We start from the raw sequence: 14,938 nt of genomic DNA, 5'->3' as shown, positions 1-14,938 counted from the left end.
CCACCCACACTCACCACCCACACTCACTCACCACCCACACTCACTCACTACCCACACTCACCACCCACACTCACCACCCACACAACCCACACTCACCACCCACACAACCCATACTCACCACCCACACTCACCACCCACACTCACCACACTCACCACCCAGACTCACTCACCACCCACACTCACCACACTCACCACCCACTCACCACCCACACTCACCACCCACACTCACCACTGACACTCACCACACTCACTCACCACCCACACTCACCACACTCACTCACCACCCACACTCACTCACCACCCACACTCACTCACCACCCACACTCACTCACCACCCACACTCACTCACCACCCACACTCACCACCCACACTCACCACCCACACTCACCACACTCACCACCCACTCACCACCCACACTCACCACCCACACTCACCACACTCACTCACCACCCACACTCACCACACTCACTCACCACCCACACCACCCACACTCACCACCCACACTCACTCACCACCCACACTCACTCACTACCCACACTCACCACCCACACTCACCACCCACACAACCCACACTCACCACCCACTCACCACCCACACAACCCATACTCACCACCCACACTCACCACCCACACTCACCACACTCACCACCCAGACTCACTCACCACCCACACTCACCACACTCACCACCCACTCACCACCCACACTCACCACCCACACTCACCACTGACACTCACCACACTCACTCACCACCCACACTCACCACACTCACTCACCACCCACACTCACTCACCACCCACACTCACTCACCACCCACACTCACTCACCACCCACACTCACTCACCACCCACACTCACCACCCACACTCACCACCCACACTCACCACCCACACTCACCACACTCACCACCCACACTCACCACCCACACAACCCATACTCACCACCCACACAACCCATACTCACCACCCACACTCACCACCCACACTCACCACACAATGGACTACAGCCAGCCTAGCCACGTGCGCGTGTGAAGAGTTAGGATAGAGATACAAAATAAGTTATAATGTAATAATGTGTACATATATATCTAGATTCTAGACCATTGTTTATCTATTGTTGTTGTTAATAAATAAGCGGACTCAACAGAACGTTGCAGTTGTGTTTGTTGTGGCGAGTTGCTGCTGCCTAGGGTCTCAGGTGATTTGCCTGGTATAAAGGAGGGCATGGGTTCAATTCCGACCCTGATGAGATGTTAACTACCTCGCCTGGTACATAGGAGGTCGTGGGCTCAATTCCGACCCTGATGAGATGTTAACTATCTCGTCTGGTACGCAGGAGGTCGTGGGCTCAATTCCGACCCTGATGAGATGTTAACTACCTCGCCTGGTACGCAGGAGGTCGTGGGCTCAATTCCGACCCTGATGAGATGTTAACTACCTCGCGTGGTACATAGGAGGTCGTGGGCTCAATTCCGACCCTGATGAGATGTTAACTACCTCGCCTGGTACGCAGGAGGTCGTGGGCTCAATTCCGACCCTGATGAGATGTAAACTACCTCGCCTGGTACGCAGGAGGTCGTGGGCTCAATTCCGACCCTGATGAGATGTTAACTACCTCGCCTGGTGTACAGGAGGTCGTGGGTTCGATCCTGACCCTGACCATGCCTGCTGCTGTATATTTGGAGTCGGCCCAGCTCCGTGTCTCATCAGCAGAAGCAACTGCCCAGATGTTTGTCGTCACATGCACTTAGCCTGGCACAGCAGTCAACCCATGGCACCTGCTGGGTCTGTCACGTGACCACCTGCACGTAGCCTCGCACAGCAGTCAACCCATGGCACCTGCTGGGTGTGTCCCGTGACCTCTTCCTCCACCTAGCCTGGCACAGCAGTCAACCCATGGCACCTGCTGGGTCTGTCCCGTGACCTCCTCCTGTACCTAGCCTGGCACAGCAGTCGACCCATGGCACCTGCTGGGTCTGTCCCGTGACCTCCTGCCAGCAGCGACACATTGAGCTCCCATAGGCTCTCACATTACCCTCCCTCCACATTCCCTACATGACGTAAGCTTCACTACCTATCCGCACTGCACATTACAATCGCCCTCGCCGGCAAACTCCCATAGAGCTCCCATAGGCTCCCATGTTAAGCGCCCACCAAATTCCCCAGTTCGCATAAGAAACCACGCTTATCCATAGAGACACAGAGACCCATAGTTCAGTTCATTTATTAGGTCTAGCCCTGTGAGGCATTCGATTCTTGAATCGGGTGCAACCACAACAAACAAAAACATGAACAATAAACGTCTTAAAGTGACTACGCGCAACAGAAAAATCCAGGAAAAAACGCAGTCTTCCAGAAAAAGCACCGCGTATTAACGCTGTGTGCAAAAATCCCAGTGGGATGCAAGTCAAACAATAACAACCATAAGACAATTTAGAATACAGTTACCAGTCTAACTCTGTGTACTATAACAAACAAATATGGCTAAACCAGAACCTTTTCGAAATCACCAAAATAAAGTTCTAAAAACAATGTAACAGTGATCACAGGAACTGTGATTTCCAATTTAACAATAAACGATATACGTGACATGTACGACCAAACGTTGCAAGCCACAGCATCATGAGATGCGCATTACGACCAACAAAGTCGGCGTCTTTGAATGGACAAGCAGCACCTTGCACACCATTGGGTGGCAAAAACGTCGCCTTCCTCATGCTCACATTTCCCTATGGATGAGAGAAACCATTCATGCAGGTCTCATTGACACATTGATCAGTGCTGAGGTACGTCACCCCCATCAAGACCCTGCCCTTTCAAACATACAGGGAAGCTTGAAATCTTCGTGCAATTCTTGCGCATGATCACCATCTTCATGAAGCTATGACAGAAGATTATGTTGGTCAGTCCCCTTTCCAACTGACATAGTGATACATAGAGACCCATAGAGATACAAAGTGACCCATACAGACACACCGAGACCCATAGTGATACATAGAGACCCATAGAGATACACAGAGACCCATACAAGATACATAGTGACCCATAGAGGTACATAGTGACCCATAGAGACACAGGAAACCCATAGTGATAGAGACCCATAGAGATACACAGAGACCAGAGATAAATAGTAACCCATAGAGATACATAAAGACCCATAGTGATACATAGAAACCCATAGTGATACATAGAGACCCATAGAGATACACAGAGACCCATAGAAGATACATAGTGACCCATAGAGATACATAGTGACCCATAGAGACACAGGAAACCCATAGTGATAGAGACCCATAGAGATACACAGAGACCATAGAGATAAATAGTGACCCATAGAGATACATAGAGACCCATAGTGATACATAGAAACCCACAGAGACCCATAGAGATGCATAGAGATACACAGAGACCCATAGAGATACATAGAGACACATAGCAATACACAGAGAACCATAGTGATACAGTAAGGGAAAAAAGTATTTGATCCCCTGCTGATTTTGTACGTTTGCCGACTGACAAAGAAATTATCAGTCTAAATTTTAATGGAAGGTTTATTTGAACAGTGAGACAATAACAACAAAAAAATCCAGAAAAACGCATGTTAAAAATGTTATAAATTGATTTGCATTTTAATGAGGGAAATAAGTATTTGACCCATCTGCAAAACATGGCAGTACTTGGTGGCAAAACCCTTGTTGGCAATCACAGAGGTCAGACGTTTCTTGTAGTTGGCCACCAGCTTTGCACACATCTCAGGAGAGATTTTGTCCCACTCCTCTTTGCAGATCTTCTCCAAGTCATTAAGGTTTCGAGGTTGATATTTGGCAACTCTAACCTTCAGCTCCCTCCACAGATTTTCTATGGGATTAAGGTCTGGAGACTGGCAAGGCCACTCCAGGACCTTAATGTGCCTCTTCTTGAGCCACTCCTTTGTTGCCTTGGCCGTTTATTGTGGGTCATTGTCATGCTGGAATACCAATCACGACCCATTTTCAATGCCCTGGCTGAGGGAAGGAGGTTCTCCCCCACGATTTGACGGTACATGGCCCCGTCCATCCTCCCTTTGATGCGGTGAGAGGGGGTCAAATACTTATTTCCCTCATTAAATTGCAAATCAATTTATAACATTTTTGACATGCGTTTTTCTGGATTTTGTTGTTGTTATACTGTCTCTCACTGTTCAAACTGTGATTTCCAAAGAGCTCCAAAATGGAGCTCTTTGGCATCAACTCAACTCGCCGTGTTTGGAGGAGGGGGAATGCTGCCTATGACCCCAAGAACACCATCCCCACCGTCAAACATGGAGGTGGAAACATTATGCTTTGGGGGTGTGTTTTCTGCTAAGGGGACAGGACAACTTCACCGCATCAAAGGGACGATGGACGGGGCCATGTACCGTCAAATCTTGGGTGAGAACCTCCTTCCCTCAGACAGGACATTGAAAATGGGTCGTGGATGGGTATTCCAGCATGACAATGACCCAAAACACACGGCCAAGGCAACAAAGGAGTGGCTCAAGAAGAAGCACATTAAGGTCCTGGAGTGGCCTAGCCAGTCTCCAGACCTTAATCCCATAGAAAATCTGTGGAGGGAGCTGAAGGTTCGAGTTGTCAAACGTCAGCCTCGAAACCTTAATGACTTCGAGAAGATCTGCAAAGAGGAGTGGGACAAAATCCCTCCCGAGATGTGTGCAAACCTGGTGGCCCACTACAAGAAACGTCTGACCACTGTGCTTGCCAACAACGTTTTTGCCACCAAGCACTAAGTCATGATTTGCAGAGGGGTCAAATACTTATTTCCCTCATTAAAATTAAACTAAATTTATAACATTTTGACATGCGTTTTTCTGGATTTTGTTGTTGTTATTCTGTCTCACTGTTCAAATGAACCTACCATTAAAATTATAGACTGATCATTTCTTCGTCAGTGGGCAAACGTACAAAATCTGCAGGGGATCAAATACGTTTTCCCTCACTGTAGAGACCCATAGAGATACATATATATCGATAGAGACACACAATGATACATAGATACAGAGACACATAGAGACACACAGAGGCCAATAGAGATACAAAGAGAATCATGGAGTCCGAAAGGGATACATAGAGTTTGACAGGGACCTATACAGACACATAGTGACCCATACAGACAGACACATAGAGACCAATAGTAAACATAGTGACCCATAGAGACCCATACACATAGGTAGAGACTGATAGAGACACACAGAGATCAAGGAATACACAGAGACACAGAGAGACCCACAAAGAACCATAGAGACACACAGAGACCCATAGAGATACATAGAAACCAATAATTATACAAATGACCCATAGTGATAAATAGAGACCAATAGAGATATGCAGAGACCCACAGAGATACATAGAGACCCATAGAAATACACAGAGACCGAAAAATACCCAAAGAGAACCACAGTGATACAGAGACCGAATGAGACACAGGGAGATCCAGAGATACAGAGACCCATAGTGATATATAGAAACCCATAGGGACACACAAAGACCCATAGTGATACATAAAGACCCATAGAGATACATAGAGATCGATAGAGACACAGAGATCTAGAGATAGACCCATAGACATACACATAGACCGATAGAGAAACACAGAGGGCCCAACGTGATACACAGAGACCCATAGAGATACATAGAAACCTAAAGTGAGACATAGAGACCCATAGAGATACATATAGATCGATAGAGACACACAGAGACACATAGAGACACACAGAGCCCCATAGAGACACACAGAGACCCATAGAGATACAAAGAAAGTCATGGACTCCGAAAGGGATACATAGAGTCTGACATGGACACATTGAGTCCGACAAGGACCTATAGAGATACATAGTGACCCATACAGACACATAGAGACCACTAGTAAACATAGTGACCCATAGAGACCCATACAAATACACAGACAGATAGAGGCACACAGAAATCCATGGATACAGAGACACATAGAGACACACAGAGACCCATACAGATACATAGAGACCGATAGAGACACACAGAGATCCATAGATACACAGAGACACATAGAGACACACAGAGACCCATACATATACATAGTGACCGATAGAGACACACAGAGATCCAGAGATACACAGAGCCCCATAATGATACATAGAGACCCATAGAGATACAGAGACTGACAGGGACACAGAGACCCATCCAGATACATGGAGACCGAAAGAGACACACAGATATCCATGGAAACACAGAGACCCATAGAGACCCAGAATGTTACATATAGACCCATAGAGATACATATAGACCCATAGAGACACACAGAGATTCAGAGATACACAGAGACCCATAGAGACACAGAGACCCATAGTCATACATAGAGACCACCAGAGACCCACAGACACCCAGAGACACACACAGAGACCCACAACGATACATAGAGACCCAAATACTAAACTAAACGATATACATTTTAAAAGGTAAGGAGCTATGTAGCGCTGGATATTACAAACGAAAGAAGCTCAACCAAGTGGCTGATAACATCATCATCATCATCGTGTGGAAATGTATAGACACCCAAAGAGACTCAGACTCACCATACAGAGACCCACACACTCACCACAAAGAGACCCACAGACTCAACACACAGAGACCCGTAGACTCACCACACACAGACACACACAGACTGACCACAAGCAGACAGACACAGACTCACCTCACACAGAGACCCACAGACTCATCTCACAGAGAACCACAAACTCACCACACAGAGACCCACACACTCACCACAGAGACCCACAGACTCACCACACAGACTCACCACACAGAGACACACAGACTCACCACAAATATACCCACACACTCACCACACTGAAATCCACACACTCACCACACAGAGACCAACAGACTCATCACACTGAGACCCACAGATTCACCACACAGATACCCACACGCTCACCACACCGAGACCCACAGACTCATCACACAGAGACCCACAGATTCACCTCACACAGAGACCCGTAGACTCACCACACACAGACACACACAGACTCACCACACACAGACACATACAGACTCGCCTCACACAGACACACACAGAGACCCACAGACTCACCTCAGACAGAGACCCACAGACTCACCACACAGAGACCCATAGACTCACAACACAGACACAGAGAAACCCACACTCACCACACCGAGACGTACAGACTCACAACACAGAGACCCGCAGACTCACCTCACACAGAGACCCGCAGACTCACCACACACAGACACACACAAACTCACCAAATAGAGACCCACAGACTCATCACACAGAGACCCACAGACTCATCAAACAGGGACCCACAAACTCACCTCACACAGAGAACCACAATCTCACCTCACACAGACACAGACAGACTCACCACACACAGACTCGCCTCACACAGACACACACAGAGACCCACAGACTAACCACACAGAGACCCACAGACTCACTACACAGACACAGAGAAACCCACACTCACCACAACGAGACCTACAGACTCATCACACAGACACACACAGACTCACGACACACAGACACACACAGAATCACCACACACAGACACACACAGAGACCCACAGACTCACTTCACACAGAGACCCACAGACTCACCACACACAGACACCCACAGACTCACCTCACACAGAGCCCCTTGTCGGCATCTTCAGGCTGAGTTGACCTCGAGGAGGCCCAGACAGGGTTCAGATTTTTCCCGCCATCGCCGTCATTCGCCCCGACCAGAAGCGGAAGCAGAAGCTGGGGGTGGAGGTGGGGGGTCGACAAAAGAGGAGGGGCGGGAGGCGGCTTACGGGGGAGTGGTTTCGCACCGTCACGTCACTCGGAGGGGCGTGGCTGAAGGGGGCGTGGTAACGTCCCTCGCAGTGTGACAGCACCGGTGACGTCGCAATCACCACGTGCTTCCTCAGAGTACGAGACGGGCATGACGGAGACGGCAGCTTCTTAAACTTCAGCTGCTTCAGCTTTATCATCGTCGCCTTTCGAACAACTTCTGCTGAAGCCATCCGAGCAAAACTATTGACGAGGTGAGTTGTGTGGGTTCCTGGTGAGTGTGTGGGTCCGTGTTGTGGGTTCCTGGTGAGTGTGTGGGTCCATCTTGTGGGTTCCTGGTGAGTGTGTGGGTCCATGTTGTGGGTTCGTGGTGAGTGTGTGGGTCGGTGTTGTGGGTTGGTGGTGATTGTGTGGGTCCGTTTTGTGGGTTCCTGGTGAGTTTGTGGGTTGGTGTTGTGGGTTTGTGGTGAGTGTGTGGGTCCGTGTTGTGGGTTCGTGGTGAGTGTGTGGGTCCGTGTTGTGGGTCCGTGGTGAGTGGGTGGGTCGGTGTTGTGGGTTCCTGGTGAGTTTGTGGGTTGGTGGTGGGGGTTCGTGGTGAGTGTGTGGGTCCGTGTTGTGGGTTCGTGGTGAGTGTGTTGGTTCGTGTTGTGGGTTCCTGGTGAGTTTGTGGATTGGTGTTGTGGGTTCGTGGTGAGTGTGTGGGTCTGTGTTGTGGGTTCGTGGTGAGTGTGTGGTTCCGTGTTATGGGTCCGTGGTGAGTGTGTGGGTCGGTGTTGTGGGTTCGTGGTGAGTGTGTGGGTCCGTTTTGTGGGTTCCTGGTGAGTTTGTGGGTTGGTGTTGTGGGTTCGTGGTGAGTGTGTGGGTCCGTGTTGTGGGTTCGTGGTGAGTGTGTGGATCCGTGTTGTGGGTTCCTGGTGAGTTTGTGGGTTGGTGTTGTGGGTTCGTGGTGAGTGTGTGGGTCCGTGTTGTGGGAACGTGGTGAGTGTGTGGGTCCGTATTGTGAGTTCATGTTGAGTGTGTGGGTCCGTGTTGTGGGTTCCTGGTGAGTTTGTGGATTGGTGTTGTGGGTTCGTGGTGAGTGTGTGGGTCGGTGTTGTGGGTTCGTGGTGAGTGTGTGGGTCCGTGTTGTGGGTTCCTGGTGAGTTTGTGGGTTGGTGTTGTGTGTTCGTGGTGAGTGTGTGGGTCCATGTTGTGGGTTCGTGGTGAGTGTGTGGGTCCGTGATGTGGGTTCCTAGTGAGTGTGTGGGTCAGTGTTGTGGGTTCGTGGAGTGTGTGGGTCCGTTTTGTGGGTTCCTGGTGAGTGTGTGGGTCTGTGTTGTGGGTTTGTGGTGAGTGTGTGGGTCCGTATTGTGGGTTTGTGGTGAGTGTGTGGGTCAGTGTTGTGGGTTCCTGGTGAGTGTGTGGGTCAGTGTTGTGGGTTCGTAGTGAGTGTGTGGGTCCGTGTTGTGGGTCCTTCTTGTGGGTTCCTGGTGAGTGTGTGGGTCCGTGGTGAGTGTGTGGGTCCGTGGTGAGGATGTAGGTGCGTGGTGAGTGTGTGGGTCCATGTTGTGAGTTCGTGGTGAGTGTGTGGGTCCGTATTGTGAGTTCATGTTGAGTGTGTGGGTCCGTGTTGTGGGTTCCTGGTGAGTTTGTGGATTGGTGTTGTGGGTTCGTGGTGAGTGTGTGGGTCTGTGTTGTGGGTTCGTGGTGTGTGGGTCCGTTTTTTAGGTTCCTGGTGAGTGTGTGGGTCGGTGTTGTGGGTTCGTGGTGAGTGTGTGGGTCGGTGTTGTGGGTTCGTGGTGAGTGTGTGGGTCCGTGTTGTGTGTTCCTGGTGAGTTTGTGGGTTGGTGTTGTGGGTTCGTGGTGAGTGTGTGGGTCCATGTTGTGGGTTCGTGGTGAGTGTGTGGGTCCGTGATGTGGGTTCCTAGTGAGTGTGTGGGTCAGTGTTGTAGGTTCGTGGAGTGTGTGGGTCCGTTTTGTGGGTTCCTGGTGAGTGTGTGGGTCAGTGTTGTGGGTTTGTGGTGAGTGTGTGGGTCCGTATTGTGGGTTCGTGGTGAGTGTGTGGGTCGGTTTTGTGGGTTCCTGGTGAGTGTGTGGGTCAGTGTTGTGGGTTCGTAGTGAGTGTGTGGGTCCGTGTTGTGGGTCCTTCTTGTGGGTTCCTGGTGAGTGTGTGGGTCCGTGGTGAGTGTGTGGGTCCGTGGTGAGGATGTAGGTGCGTGGTGAGTGTGTGGGTCCATGTTGTGAGTTCGTGGTGAGTGTGTGGGTCCGTATTGTGAGTTCATGTTGAGTGTGTGGGTCCGTGTTGTGGGTTCCTGGTGAGTTTGTGGATTGGTGTTGTGGGTTCGTGGTGAGTGTGTGGGTCTGTGTTGTGGGTTCGTGGTGTGTGGGTCCGTTTTTTAGGTTCCTGGTGAGTGTGTGGGTCGGTGTTGTGGGTTCGTGGTGAGTGTGTGGGTCGGTGTTGTGGGTTCGTGGTGAGTGTGTGGGTCCGTGTTGTGGGTTCCTGGTGAGTTTGTGGGTTGGTATTGTGGGTTCGTGGTGAGTGTGTGGGTCCATGTTGTGGGTTCGTGGTGAGTGTGTGGGTCCGTGATGTGGGTTCCTAGTGAGTGTGTGGGTCAGTGTTGTGGGTTCGTGGAGTGTGTGGGTCCGTTTTGTGGGTTCCTGGTGAGTGTGTGGGTCAGTGTTGTGGGTTTGTGGTGAGTGTGTGGGTCCGTATTGTGGGTTCGTGGTGAGTGTGTGGGTCGGTTTTGTGGGTTCCTGGTGAGTGTGTGGGTCAGTGTTGTGGGTTCGTAGTGAGTGTGTGGGTCCGTGTTGTGGGTCCTTCTTGTGGGTTCCTGGTGAGTGTGTGGGTCCGTGGTGAGTGTGTGGGTCCGTGGTGAGGATGTAGGTGCGTGGTGAGTGTGTGGGTCCATGTTGTGAGTTCGTGGTGAGTGTGTAGGTCCGTGACCCATAGAGATACATAGAGATAAATAGAGATACATAGAGACCCATAGTGATACACAGAGAACCAGAGAAACATAGAGAACGACAGGGACACATAGAGACCCATAGATATACATAGAGACCGATAGAGACACACAGATATCCAGAGATACACAGAGACCAATAGAGAAATATAGAAACCCATAAAGATACAAAGTGACCCATAGAGACAAACAAGGAGCCATAGTGATACATAGCGACCCATAGAGATATGTAGAGACCCAAAGAGATACATATAGACCCATAGAGATACATAGAGACCCATTAATACAGAGACCAAATGAGACACAGAGAGATCCAGAGATACACAGAGACCCATAGTGATACATAGAAACCTATAGGGACACACAGAGACCCATAGTGATACATAAAGACCCATAGAGATACACAGAGGCCCATAGAGATAGATAGAGACCGAAAGAGACACACAAAAATCCATAGATACACAGAGACATATAGAGACACACAGAGACCCATAGAGATACAAAGAGAATCATGGACTCCAAAATCATGGACTCCAAAAAGAGTCCGACAGGGACACATTGAGTCGGACAGGGACCTATAGAGATACATATTGACCCATACAGATACATAGAGACCACTAGTAAACATAGTGACCCATACAAATAGAGACCGATAGAGACACACAAATATGCATAGATACACAGAGACACATAAAGACACACAGAGACCCATATAGATACATAGAGACCGATAGAGACACACAGAGATCCATAGATACATAGAGACACACAGAGACCCATAGAGATACATAGAGACCCATAATGATACATAGAGATACATAGAGACTGACAGGGAGACATTGAGACCCATCGAGATACATGGAGACCGATAGAGACACACAGAGATCTAGGGATACACAGAGACCCATAGAGACACAGATATCCTTAGTCAAACATAGAGACCCTCAGAGACCCGCAGACACCCAGAGAGACACACACAGAGAACTACAAAGATGCATAGAAACCCAAATACTAAACTAAACGATATAGATTTTTCCAGGTAACGAGATATGTAGTGCTGGCTATGACAAATGACAGAAGCTCAACCAAGTAGCTGATAACATCATCATCATCGTGTGTAAATGTATAGACACCCACAGAGACTCAGACTCAACATACAGAGACCCACACAATCACCACACAGAGACCCACACACTCACCACACAGAGACCCACACACACACACTCAACACAGAGACCGACAGACTCACCATACAGAGACCCACACACTCACCACACTGAAACACACACACACTCCCCACACAGAGACCCACAAACTCATCACACAGAGACCCACAGACTCACCACACTAAGACCCACACACTCACCACACGGAGACCCACAGACTCACAACACAGACACAGAGAGATCCACACTCACCACACTAAGACCTGCAAACTCACAATACAGAGACCCACAAACTCACCTCACAAAAAGACCCACATTCACCTCACACAGACACTCACGGACTCACGATACCGAGATCCACAGACTCACCTCACACAGACACACACAGACCGACACTCACCACACTCACCTCACACACACACCCACAAACTCACCTCACACAGACACCCACAGACTCACCACACACAGACAACAACAATCGCCATTCGCCACTAAGTGGCGGTGACGTCACCACGACGCTTGTGCCAGGCTATGTGCACCCTGAGGCCACGTGAAGTGTCGAACGCCCGCTGGCAGGAGGTCAAGGGGCAGACCCAGGTGCCACGGGTCGACTGACTGAGATGACTGGCTGATGCACCACCTGTGCCCCCTACTGTGCCAACCTGCTGTGCTTTAGCCACCCGGCGCTCCGCTCGTTGTTCTGAGCGTCGCTCCTCCGCCCTCCGTTGTTGTTGGAGGGCGACTGCCTCCAACTGCCCAGTAGCGTCCTTCACGAGCCTCCTCCACAGAGGACGATCTTGACACCGCTGGTACCAGTCATCGGCAAGTCCACTCAGCTCCACGTCCTCCTGTACCACGTCACTCCATCTCTTCTCTAGCCCGTGCCGCGCCCGCTTAGCCCCCTCAATCCGGCCGAACAAAAGCTGTTTCGGCATGCGGTGGCTGGGCATGCGGGCTACATGACCCAGCCATCGCAGCCTTCCCCGCCGGAGGAGCTCACCGATGGGACCTTGCCCAGATCTTTCAAGGATTTGTGAGCTCCTCACACAATCCAGTTTGGTTAAACCCAGGATGGATCGTAGGCAGGCCAGCCTAAATGTTTCTAACCGGCGAAGATGTTCCATTAGGGGGGCCCACGTTTCGCAAGCGTAGAGAAGGGAGGGAATGACCGTGGCCGAGAAGACCTGAAGCTTAGTGCGGAGCGACAGACCAAGTAGCTTCCACACAGCGTTACGCAACCGACAGACACAGACAGACACAGACACACACAGACACAAACACCCACAGACCCACCTCACACAGACACCTACAAACTCACCTCACACGGACACACACAGACTCACCTCACACAGACACCCACAAACTCACCACACAGAGACCCACAGACTCACCACACACAGACACCCACAGAGACCCACAGACTCGCAACACACAGAGACCCACAGAGACCCACAGAGACGTACAGACTCACCACCCAAAGAGACCCACAGACTCACCTCACACAGACACACACAGACTCACCTCACACAGACACACACAGAGACCCACAGACTCACCTCACACAGACACACACAGACACACACAGATACACACAGACTCACCTCACACAGACACACACAGACACACACAGACTGACCTCACACAGACACACACAGACTCACCTCACACAGAGCCCCGTGTCGGCATCTTCAGGCTGAGTCGACCTCGAGGATGCCCAGACAGGGTTCAGATTTTTCCCGCCATTCGCCCCGACCGGAAGCGGAAGTAGAAGCTGGGGGTGGAGGTGGGGGTCGCCGAAAGAGGCGGGGCGGGAGGCGGCTTCCGGGGGCGTGGTCTCGCACTGGCACGTCACTCGTAGGGGCGTGGCTGACAGCAACGGTGACGTCGCAACACCACGTGCTTCCTCACAGTTCGAGACGGGAGTGAAGGAAACGGCCGCTTCTCAAATTTCAGCTGCTTCAGCTTCATCATCTTCGTCCAACTTCTGCTGAAGCCATCCGTGCCAAACCTTTGACGAGGTGAGTGTGTGGGCTCGTGGTGAGTGTGTGGGTCGGTGTTGTGGGCTCGTGGTGAGTGTGTGGGTCCGTGGTGAGTGTGTAGATCCATGTTGTGGGTTCGTGGTGAGTGTGTCGGTCCGTCTTGTGGGTTTGTGTTAAGTTTGTAGGTCTGTGTTGTTGCTTATTTGTGAGGCTGGGTCCGTGGTGAGGATGTGAGTCCATGTGAGTTTGTGGTGATAATGTGAGTCCGTGTTGTGTGTTCGTGGTGAGGATGGGGGGTTCCTGTTGGGGGGATGTAGGACAGTGGTGAGGATGTGAGTTCGTGTTGTGACTCTCTACACCATCTCCACCCCCTCCCACCCCCCCCCCCCCCCCCCCCCCACTCACAGCTTTCCACACAGAGACCTTGGGGACTGCTGCGTGAGCAAAGCCACTCTGAGCATCAGCACCATGGAGGTACGCATGGGCCCCTACACTCGACTTACTAACACCACCAGCACTTACGAACACCACCCACACTTACGACACCACCCACACTTACAAACACCACCCACACTTATGAACGAGCTTCCATGAAATATATATTTTTTAACATCGACTTACAACTAGCACTTGCGAACCGAACCGTGGAACGATCCTCCGCGAGATGTAGTGAGTGTTTGTGATGCCTGTACACTACTCTGTGGCACCATGGTGGCTATGAGATGTTAACAACCTCACTTGGTATACAGGAGGTCGTGGGTTCGACCCCGACCCTGAGGCCTACTGTTTATTTGACGTCTGTGTGTGTAGAGGAGCCTACTCCCAATATTGTTTTCGTGTATGTATGTGCGTGTAGACGAGCCAAGCTGGAGCGAGAAGGAGGGAGGGAGTCTCTGACAACACGTGGAGTGCGCTGTCAGCAGCCGGCACCGGCCCTATCCGCAGTAAATCGCCTCGAGGTGAGAACAGCAGTGAGCAAACATGTCCATCGGTGAATGGGGGGAAGTCACTACCGCCATTTTGCATGGAGGACTTCACGGTGGCCATGTT

The 14,938-nt window shown here is 50.7% G+C and overlaps 1 long non-coding RNA gene across 1 annotated transcript; it reads right to left on the bottom strand.

Annotated features, from left to right (window-relative positions):
* Positions 1-2,203: 2,203 nt before the first annotated feature.
* Positions 2,204-14,061, bottom strand: LOC142907614 (uncharacterized). The gene is made up of 3 exons (XR_012931126.1): positions 13,571-14,061; positions 7,650-7,768; positions 2,204-2,876 (listed from the first exon to the last, which is right to left on the bottom strand). It is a non-coding gene; the product is annotated as an uncharacterized LOC142907614 (long non-coding RNA).
* Positions 14,062-14,938: the final 877 nt, after the last annotated feature.

Source organism: Petromyzon marinus, chromosome 80 (assembly GCF_048934315.1).
Source record: "Petromyzon marinus isolate PM22_M1 ecotype Great Lakes invasive population chromosome 80, UKy_Petmar_22M1.pri1.0, whole genome shotgun sequence".
In the NCBI taxonomy this organism is placed as follows: Eukaryota; Metazoa; Chordata; class Hyperoartia; order Petromyzontiformes; family Petromyzontidae; genus Petromyzon; species Petromyzon marinus.
This window is presented reverse-complemented; position numbering and strand designations above follow the sequence as displayed.